The sequence below is a fragment of the Bidens hawaiensis genome, unplaced genomic scaffold (assembly GCF_021521415.1).
Source record: "Bidens hawaiensis isolate Kalapana, Puna unplaced genomic scaffold, B.hawaiensis_p1.1 tig00033825_1, whole genome shotgun sequence".
Classification (NCBI taxonomy): domain Eukaryota; kingdom Viridiplantae; phylum Streptophyta; class Magnoliopsida; order Asterales; family Asteraceae; genus Bidens; species Bidens hawaiensis.
Window position 1 is genome coordinate 70,257 of NW_027505293.1, and position 11,640 is coordinate 81,896.

Here is an 11,640-nt window from a genome sequence, read left to right on the forward strand (position 1 = left end):
AACAACACAAAGTACTTAAGGGCCTGGCCCATCAACTTTACTATTACAAAATTTAAGGCAATTCGCGAACCCATCCAAATATCCAATCATGAAATTTGCATATGGATATAATAAAGAAGCTGTCCTAAAATTTTCATTATGATTCATTATTTTATAAAAAAACTATATAATGAAGATAGAAATAAAATGATTCATTGTCTTTTAACCGGCTGTTCTTCTTTGTCAACGCTACTAAGGACCTATAAGTTCGCAATAATGAAAATTGGTTGTTAAAAATAAAAAAAAAAAAGAAAAAAGAAAAGGCGCTATTTAGCCCTACATTAGTAGAAGTAATCGGCTGAGTTAGCCTAGCCTACCCTAAAAGTGGTAAAGTAGGGTATATAGTAGGCGACCGAGTTAGCGAAGACGCTTAGGCTAATAGAATCGAGGCGGATCCAATTCATTGACAAATGAAAAATCTACCCTCAGAAAAACCTAGAATAGAGGAAGAGTCACTAAGACAAGAGCTAGGTAAGCAAGCAAGAAGGAGATGCTAGAAAAGGCAGGGGCTCTCCATCTCTAGGAAGATTGTGACCAGGATCTGGTAATCTAAAGCCTTGCTTCTTCTGGTCAGCTCGTATTAGCGTCTTCTGTCCATTTAATCATGGTTAGATTTTACAAAACCTAAATAATAGATATTCGTAATGGTTTGTGAAGAAACATGGATCAAATCTTCAATACGGGTCCTGGATCCAATGAGTCTACAGGGTAGGATACGATAACAACTAACGCAATATGAGTATAACTTTCCAAAGTCCAGTAACCGGAACCTACAAAACAAACACCGTGAGTCTCGTCACGGGAAGGACAAGAGGGGGGGGGGGCTTCCCGTAACCACCCTCCGGCGTGAGAATCAGTACAGTCCTTAAGAGAGAAAGTACTAAAGTAAACAGAGTAAGTACAGTGGGAGTGAATGTGAATGAATACCTCATGCAGGTTGACAATGTATTTATAGCCGAATGATGTGGGAAGGTGATTGGGCCAGCTGTCCCTTTCTAGAAGATCTTACTAACCGTCTGGACGCGTGTCCCTTTGTGATAGGTTGAGCTATACGCCCCATGTGCATGGGTATAACAACCTGGACATGTGTCACCCTATGATAGGACGGATAAAACCCTGGCCATGTGCACGATTATAACAACCTGGCAAGATGTCCTTCATTCATTGGCTGACGAGTCACGTATTGCCCAAGAAAGCATCTTGGGAAACCTTCTGGAAAGTAATTAGTTAATTACAGCTGTCCTGAGGCATTGCCTCCCGGTCATTTTGTGCGGACGGATACTCCATCATGTGGATGACTTCTGAGGGTGCTAGGATGCTTCCGCATGCGTCATGTGGGTGTTTCTCCCTTAGACGGTTAAGCGGGTGATCCATATGTCCCGCGGGTGGTATATGAAGGGTTCCTCTCCGACCCGCGAGTAGTACTTAAAGGTATTTGGGTCTTTTTGATACCCTACCTCTATAGTTTGGTTATTCCATTATTATGTTTATATATACATAGAGGTACGTGACTAACAGCCGTTCAAACAATTTTTACAAATGTTTGTCATTTACTTCCAAGTGCAACTTTGTACGATCTATACGATCATAACTTTAGCCCGTTTTGAAAATAACATATTTTGCCCATTACCCAACGTGCATATAAACGGCAAAACCCCTCATCGAAACACGAGCCGAAACTTGGTTGTGCAACATAGAAGTCCAAAACAGTTCAAACTTAAAAATACACAAGACTTGAACTTGGGTCGAGCTTGAAAAGGGTCGACTCTTTTCTACAACGTCCCGAAGATCAATTGCGATTTCAAGGGTTTTAATTAAACCTAATTTTATGATTTTGTGATATTCTTGAGTGTTAATTAGACTTAGTTTTATGATTTTGAAATGAGTTGTTGTAGGATTAGTTATGACTAATTAGGGTTATATTGTTTCTTTTTATTGGTTTTATATAATTAGGGATTAATATTTTAAACGAGCCGAGCCTGAGCTTGTATAGGCTCTGGCTGGTCTCGTAAGTGGTTTTTAAAGCTCGAGTTCAGCTCGTTTGGAGAATTGGAGTTGTATTTCTAAAGCTCGAGCTCGGTTAGTGAATAGTTTTTCACGCTCAGACTTGCTCTGGCTCGGCTCTTTTAGTATTTATTTATTAATTTATATATTTTTTTGTTATTTTTATATATTTTGAGAAAATTTTTAAACGAGTCTACGCGCAACTCAAACTCGTGTGCTACCTTAAATGAGCCGAAACTGGTTGTGCAGTGTGAAATTAATACGTAGAAGTCCAAAACAGTTAAAGCTTAAAACACATAGAGCTTGGGCTCGGGTCGAGTTTGAAAAAGCTCGACTCTTTTGACAACGTTCCCGAAGATCAGTTGCGATTTCAAGGGTTCTGATTAAACCTATATTTATGGTGTAATATTGTAGAGTGTTGATTAGGCCTAATTTTATGGTTATAAAATTAGTTATTGTTGTGTGATTGGTAAATGGTAATTAAGATTAGTTTTGACTAATTACGTTTATACTGATTCTTGTATTGTTTGCATAATTAGGGATTATATTGTTTCTTTTGGATATCTATGTATTATTTCACACTACACAGCCGGGCTCGAGTTGAGCTTTGGCTCGTATAAGATCTTGCACACGAGCTCAAGCCGTGCTTAGGCTCATTAAGGGTTTTCTTAAAATATAAAAAGATAATAAAGTAATGTAATAAATTAGTAAATAAATAATATACGTGCTGAGCTCGAGCTTGAAAGAACGACTCACGGGCCAAGCTCGAGCTTAGTCAAGATCAGGCTAGGCCCGACTCGTTTACAAACCTAGTTGTGCATTGCGAGTAAAGATTAATTATCACAAATTAGGGTTTATATTGATTACTTCTATTTGTTTTTTAGGTATACTGATACTGGATTCACTGTTAATGGAGTAAAATACGAAGGCAGTTTACTCTGTGTCGGTAACTTGCTATTGTCATGGACTCCAAAAAAGATGTCGGATATAACTATAAATTGATCTTAGTATCTTACACTGTGTGTTATGACCACGTGAATGCGGCGCCTCCTTAAATGCAAAACCAGTCGCAGGCGCTAGGGGTGCAAACGAGCCAAGCCCGAGCTCGATTAGGCTCGATCTCGGCTTGTATAACTTACACAGAGCTCGAGCTTGAGCTCGGCTCGTTTCGAGCTCTATTTTCAAAGTTCGAGCTCGGTTTATGAGTAGATTTTCAAGCTCGAGCTCGGCTCGGGCTCAGCTCGTTTATCATTTATCAACTATTTTTTTATTTAATTATAATTATTTTTATATATTTTATTCTATTATAATTTTATGTATAAAATAATATATATTATTTAGTTATTTATATTTATTTTTTCATAACATTATACATATTAATAATTATTAAATATATATATTAAAAAATTTATATAAATGACAGACTTGTTTAGGCTCGCGAGCCCCCTCGAGCTCGATAAGTGAAACTCGGGCTCGTTTATTAAACGAGCTTACTTTTAAGCTCAAGCTCGGGCTCGGGCCCGATTAAGCTCGGCTCGATCGAGCTTTTTAACGAGCCGACCTCGAGTAGCTCGCGAGCAGCTCGGCTCGTTTGCACCCCTAGCGGGTGCTGCCCTTTTTTTTGTATTTTCTTATTTATTTTTTTTAAAGTTTCAATGATTTATTAAACTAATAACACGCTCCATCAAAGATTATTTTGCCTCTTTCACTTACCCTTCCCATAATGAGTGTTAAAGGTGAAAGCTTAATTGCCACCTAATCGCTTACATATCGAGATTTGCCACTTTCACCCTTCTCATAACACACAACGTTACATGAAACGAATTTATGAAATTGATTCAGTACATCTAAAATATATCATATGCTAATGTACCTTTTTCGGTTTCACATGACCTAATACTTGCCATTTTATTATGTGTGCGCAGCCTATCCATCTTCCAAGCAGTGCGACCCATACCAGGTACGATGATTTGATAGTTTGAGGCTCGTTAAATGCTAAATTTGAACCGCCTTTTAGTTATGATACGCACGTGAGTAAGTTTTTGTTGATGCATATATACTTGACGGTGCATACACGTTTTATTCCAGAAATTTTGATACTTGGAACCGGAAGATATATCCAACCTGTAGATCCTGAGACATGCAAGTTCATTCGTTCTACTGGCATGAAGTTAGAGGTCATTGATTCGGTAAGAACTCTTGACACTTTATTTGTTTTATTTTGCAATATATCTCACGTGTGTTTATATGCATATGTTTATACGTCTTTAATCTGCATGATTTATAATGCTGATACATATTTTTGCAGAGAAACGCGTCATCTACGTATAACATATTAAATGAGGAAGGCAAGATTGCAGCTGCTGCGCTTCTTCCATATGGAGTTTCTTCTTAGTAACTTCTACGAGCTTTCTACTTTACTAGGTTGTTGGAATGTTGAAAACGTCGGATAATCATGCTTTGCAATGATAATGTGATAAAGATTTGATTGTTTGATGAAATGTTTGTCGAATAAATTTTGGTTTTGCTGTCATGATCGGTATGATTTTAATGTCTACTTTGTGTATAATGAAAAGAGTGCGTATGAAGATTTTTTACAAGTGACTAAAATTGACATGTAAATTAAAATCAAGTAAACATTATTAGTTTTTAGTTATAGGTACATACAACGTGACACGTTTGACATACCATGAGTAAAGGGCGTGGAACGCTGCCACACATTTGGCGTGGTGGGGCGTGAAAAGAGTCTGCATGAGGCAAGTAGCGGGCACGAGTAGCAAATCCACATAATGACAATAGTCGACTTATAATTTAGACCATTTCGAATTTCACATTACACATACGTCAAGTGTGTGGGAATTATGCGATGAACACACATTTCATATCTCATTTCAAATCTCTAATAATCGATGTCCTAACTTTGACTATATTTATGTTACCGGGTATTATATATTCATATATTATGATAAGACACAGTAAATAACTAATTTTTTTAATAATTTTTATGTATACAATTTTAAGTGAAAATGTGCGATCAGCTATCGTAAAGTTTGCTTCATTTCTTGTACACTAACATCCATTCTCTCTTTTCTATGCACCACCAATTGGTGGATGCCACATGGCATCCCGTAACTCTAACTATTAGGCCATATGTAGTGGGGCTTGGGTTTGAGCGATTTGGGACGATATTGGGCGCGAACACCGCCCCCCCCCCCCCCCCCCCCCGCGATAAGTGGGAGAAATGGGGCGGGGTGTTATTATTGCCTGGATGAAGAAAATAATAATATTATTATATTATATGTTGTGTGTGTATATATATATGTATATGTATATATGTTGTGTGTGTGTGTATATATATGTATATGCATATGTATATATGTTATGTGTGTGACATATATATATGTATATGCAAAATGAATCCTAGAAACAACCCGAACTACCAATTTCCTCCTTTCGGTCAACACCATGGTTCGCAAAACCAACCGAACGTGAACTTACAATGGAACCCGATGAACCTAAACCAACCGAGCTATCCGTTTCAATTTCACGACCCGAACCTAAACTTGTACGCCAACCGAGCTATATGTTTTTTTATATTTTTAGTTATGCATTTTTTTTATTTCTTTTTAATTTTAATGCATTTTTATTTAATTATTTGAAGAAATTGGTTTTTATTTGATTAGTTTAATTATAAAAAGAAAATAATAAAAAAAGATACTGTGGGCCCAACTTGTAGCCCCTACACCATTACACCCCAAAAACAAATTCACCCCCTTTGCTGACTGGGCGTCACGTGTAACAATTCGCCCCCATTTGTAGCCCCTCCACTACACATAGCCTTATTGTTTTTCAATACAAGTGATTTATGTATATACACACATGCACAAGGAGTTATAAACAAAAAAAATGCAATTGATGTGGACAAAGGTTGTTACACGTTTGAAACTATAAGTCTTGGATTTGAAACTTTGATGTAAAGTTTTTCAAGTTTTTATTCTTTCATAAATGTTCAAATAACTCCCCTTAGTGTTGAGCAAATCTAATTTGTCTGTGAACTTTATAAGAGTTATCTTACACTCTTACATTCTATAAATTTTAATAAACTTACTTTTTTTTGTTAGTTTTTTTTATGTTCTTTTGATTTTTTTTTTATATTTTACGTTGTTATCTTTAAAGGATGTTGTGTTGTAATTAGTGTGTTGTTGATGTTTTTTGTCAATATGACACATCGTGCATATATAGTTCAACGTCTTTACATCTACTTTTTATCCATTTTTCTTAATGTTCACGAAAGTTACTATCCGTGCGAGAGGGGATGGTGACCGAAGGCGTGGTAGTGGTGTCTTCATGCTTTTATTCGACCTGTGCTATTTAATAGGCGGTCTATTAACCGGCGTCTAGGCGCTAGGCAGAACTCACGCACCTTGATTTTGGCTAATATGAGGCACTAGGCGCTAGTTGGTCAAAATCAATCATAGTCGGTCCTAGTGGTATAAATTCGGTCTTAGGCTGTCAAAATCCGTCCTGTGAAATATAAAAATCTAAAACACAAATAGTTATACAAATAGGATCTACAGGTTGGATATATCTTCCGATTCCAGGTATCAAAATTGCTGGAATAAAACGTGTACCCACAATCAAGAATATATGTATTAACAAAAAATTACACAAGTGACTAATTTTACGAACTTAGCAATAACGCAATATATTATGAGCATGAAACTTACCGAATCATCTTACCTTGTATGGGTTGCACAAATTAATATGTCAAATAAAGCCATTAAAGTAAAATTAACAAATGATATTTTGGATAATATGAATTAGCAATTCCACTAACCGAATAACTTGCTATTAAACTACCAATATGCATATCCCCGTATGAACTTTGTTTTTTATATGTCATCTTAAACTTATGACTTACTACAAGGATTGTGTTTTCTATCTCTCACAATAGATTCAATGTGAACTCTGTTTTTATGTGTCATCTTGAACCAATCATGGATTGCTACAAGGATTGTGTTATATCTCTCGCAATTGTCCCCATGTGAACTTTGCTTTTCTACGTGTCATCTTGGACCAATCATCACTTACTACAAGGATTGTGTTTTCTATCTCTCTTAATTTTCTCATGTGAACTTTGTCTTTTTTTTTGTCATCTTGAACCAATCATGGCTTGCTACAAGGATTGTGTTTTCTATCTCTGGCAATTGTCCCGTGTGAACTTAATTTTTCTACGTGTCATTTTGGACCAATCGTCGCTCACTACAAGGATTGTGTTTTACATCTCTCACAATTATCTCACGTGAACTTTGTTTTTCTACAATGTGTTGTCTCTTTCGAAAAGATAATAATACATTGCATTCATAAGGAACCCTAGAAACCTAACTAACCATACTATAATTTAATATTGGATCAATAATCACTTACTACAAGTATTGTGCTTTTTATCTCTCACAATTTCCTTATATGAACTTTGTTTTATTCTACCATGTGTTATCCCTTTCAAAAAGATAGTACTATCTTAATTTATAATTCTCAATAAATTTATACTTTTAGGGAGATAAATACAGACATTTAATATTATAAGTATTACTGTAAGGTTTATGCATTTCTTAGAAAATATGTTTGAAAATCTTGGCGCCAATAATAACACATCTACTACGTGAATATCTTCCAAAGGTTTTAGCTTTGGATGCGAATGGTATTATTATTGGATGTGAATGCATATCCCCCCTAATAATAATAATAATAATAACACCAAATCGTTTATTCATCATCATCATCATCATCATCATCATCATCATCATCATCTCACCTGCTATAAAAACCTAAATACATGATCTCAAATTTCTTCGGTCTTGTAATCAAGAATCCACCAAACAAAACCCACACCAACAACAAATCCTCACCAACATCAACAACCCACTTCAATTCACCGTCGTTCTCCTCCATTCCAACCCCAATCCAAACCCTAACTCAAATCCTAATCCCAGATTTAAAATTCTAACAACCTCAATTACTTATTCTTGCCAACTTTTATTCTTTTACCTTTCCTCCCTTAACATTCGACTCAATTCACCGTCGTTTTCCTCCATTCTGACCCCAATCCAAACCCTAACTAAAACCCTAATCCCCAGATTTAAAATTCTAACAACCTCAATCACTTACTCTGGCTAACTTTTATTCTTTTACCCTTTCTCCCTTAACATTCAACTCAATTTTTTGATTCAAGAATCTTCATAAAACCCAGAGCAAGACTCACTGGCGTAACACACTGTGGGATGAAAACTCGGGTGGGCTTGGGATCCGGACGAACAATCACGCAAGGTTACGCTCAAATATTTCATTCATGGTATCCACACAAAGTGACACAAGTGGGAATCGAACTTGGGGTCACCACCGAAGAACCCAAGCCGTCTTGACCACTAAGCCACAAGTGCAGGATGGAGATCTCCAACTAGTGTTTGTTATTCGGTGGGAGAGGTATGTGGGTCGCCTCCATGCAAGGCCAGAGGGTCCAAGCATGCTATCGGTGTAGAAGCGAGTTACAGTCGCTCATTTGACTCTTAGAAGTAGGTCATGAATATACACTACGTGAATATTGGCTTTTAGCCACACACATGCTCTGGGCAGTTTGCCACACCTCGGTCTAAATGTGTGGCTAAAGGTCTCTTTCGCCACACATTTGTTATTCGTGTGACTAAAAACACACCTGTTAGAACCTTTAGCCACATAAATTAGATTTTTGTGGCAAAAAATCACACCTGCTGGAACATTTAGCCACACTTTTTCAATTCGTGTGACAAAAAACACACCTGTTAGAACCTTTAGCCACATAAATTAGATTTTTGTGGCAAAAAATCACACCTGCTGGAACATTTAGACACACTTTTTCAATTCGTGTGACAAAAAACACACCTATTAGAACCTTTAGCCACATAAATTAGATTTTTGTGGCAAAATATCATACCTGCTGGAACATTTAGCCACACTTTTTCAATTCGTGTGACAAAAAACACAGTTGTTCTAAACCGTTAGCCACACATTCATAAAAAAATGTGACTTTTACTTGCCACACTTAGTAAACTATGGCCAAATATGATCTACGCTCACAGTAGTTTGATAACGATGTGGTTAAAAACTAATACATATGGCCACACTTACGGGTATATGCGACCATATAGTATTGTTTGTTAGTCACTTATAAGTTTTATATGTGGCTAAAAGTTAACGGTGATAGCAAACAAAATGTGTGACCGTTAGTAGTTAATGGCCACACTTTAATTGTTTCATATGTGGCTAAAAGCTTATACATGTGGTCACACTTAAGGGGTTTATGTGACCATAAAGCATTATTTTATAGCCACTTATAAATTTTTATGTATGGATAAAATCTAACAGTTACATTAAAACAAAAGTGTGACTATTGATAATTAATAGCCACATTCTAATTCTTTTGTGTGACCAACCAGACATCCACCCTGCAGTAACCAATCTGAACCCTAATCCATCACCTGCTGCTAATACTTTCATCACTCATTAACATCGATTGAAGCTCATCTTGGTTAGGTAGGTGAGTTATACTTTAATTTTGAGAAATTTAGGTGTTCAAGGGTTTGAATGTAAGTAATTAGGTCTTGGATTCAATCGATTAGTATTCGTTCTAATTTAAACAATCTTGATACATGTTGCAAGTGACATTTTTGAATCTTTACTTTTTATCATTGTTGGATTTATATTTTCTAACGGGGGTTTTTAACATGATTAATTAGAACCCTAGTGATGTCATAAACATGTTAGGGTTTGAGTTTTGTTGAGAACAGTTGGAAGACAGATTCGTTCTCATTTATTGATTGGTCTGTAACTCGCTGTTAAATGATGATTATTGATCGATTTTTGATTTTAGGATATAGTATTCTGAGTCTAGTTTCCAGAAAGGTAAATTTTGTAATTTTTGGATGAGTATTGAATACCTTTTATGATTTTACAAAAACATATGTCAAAGCTGATTCAGGGAGTTATATTCTGGTCCATTTTTCGGACACCATAACTCCCTAATGACAAACCCAAACGGGTTGGTTCCACTTCTGGAACTTAGTATTATGAGTTTAAAATATAACCCAATTGGTCTTACACAATTTGGTTTAATGAGTTGATAGAACCATTAAACTAGTTTTTGTTGCGCAATCTGCTGAACTCTTAGTACCTATCTGTAATGGTTGAATTATTGTGAGTTTTCTATGCTTGAGAAAAATATAATAAAAATTGTTTGAGAAACCTGATTCATATATCATACTGTGGTAAATTTTGTAGAATTTATCCTTAATCTTTTCTTTGTGAATAAAATCAGTTTGTACGTGCCAGAATCTGTCTCGTGAACTGAATGATCATAAGTTAAGTTATATGATGAATATTTGGTTGCTTTACCATGATATGATGTGTGGATACATGTTAGGACTTTCGGTATTGTTGACATTACTTATTATCACCAACGATTCATCAGGTCAAGTTTGTGTTTGTGTGTGAGTTCATACGTGGGTCTTAGAGTCATGTGTTGTTGAACATACTCTCATAACTTAAAACACTTGTACTAGGTAACAGTTAACAAGTCAAATACATTCATTTGGTTTTGAGAAAACTCTGTTACACGTGACACCAAGTTTTGGATTGAAAACACGGACATACTTGCATACTAGTTTTGAAAACACTAAACGTTTGCCTATACTTGTTTTCTGGATTAAAAACACAAAACTTTTTGAAGTATTGGTTATGTAACCTGCTGAAACGGGCAAAAACGAGCTGAACTGTTGATTTTTTATTGCTGAATTGCTGCAAAATTGGTCAAAACGTGCTGAAACGAGCTGTTAAGTGCTGAAACGGACTGAAAAATCGATGAAACGAGCTGTTTAACATGATGTTTGCTGTAAAAGCGAGCTGTTACGTGCTGAAACGAACTGAAAACTTGCTGAAACTAGCTGTTTAACATGCTGTTTACTGTTATAATGAGTTGTTAAGTGCTGAAACGGACTGAAAAATTACTGAAACGAGCTGTTTAGCAAGTTGTTTGCTGTAAAAAACGAGCTGCTAAGTGCTGAAATGGACTGAAAAATCGATGAAACGAGCTGTTTAACATGATGTTTGCTGTAAAAACGAGCTGTTACGTGCTGAAACAAACTGAAAACTTGCTGAAACGAGCTGTTTAACATGTTGTTTGCTGTTAAAACGAGCTGTTTAGTGCTGAAACGGAATGAAAAGTCGTTGAAACGAGCCGTTTAGCATGTTGTTTGCTGTAAAAAACGAGCTGTTAAGTGCTGAAATGAGCTGTTAAGTGCTGAAACGAACTGAAAAATCGCTGAAATGAGCTGTTTAACATGATGTTTGCTGTAAAAACAAGCTGTTACGTGCTGAAACGAACTGAAAACTTGCTGAAACGAGCTATTTAACATGCTGTTTGCTGTTAAAACGAGCTGTTAAGTGCTGAAACGGAATGAAAAATCGCTGAAACGAGCTGTTTAGCATGTTGTTTGCTGTAAAAGGAGTTGTTAAGTACTGAAACGAACTGGACTGGAACATGAATTTTAATGATAAAACTAAAAC

The 11,640-nt window shown here is 36.1% G+C and overlaps 1 long non-coding RNA gene across 1 annotated transcript; it reads left to right on the forward strand.

Annotated features, from left to right (window-relative positions):
- Positions 1-3,965: 3,965 nt before the first annotated feature.
- On the forward strand, positions 3,966-4,586 carry LOC143612157 (uncharacterized). The gene is made up of 3 exons (XR_013149902.1): positions 3,966-4,003; positions 4,132-4,232; positions 4,352-4,586. It is a non-coding gene; the product is annotated as an uncharacterized LOC143612157 (long non-coding RNA).
- Positions 4,587-11,640: the final 7,054 nt, after the last annotated feature.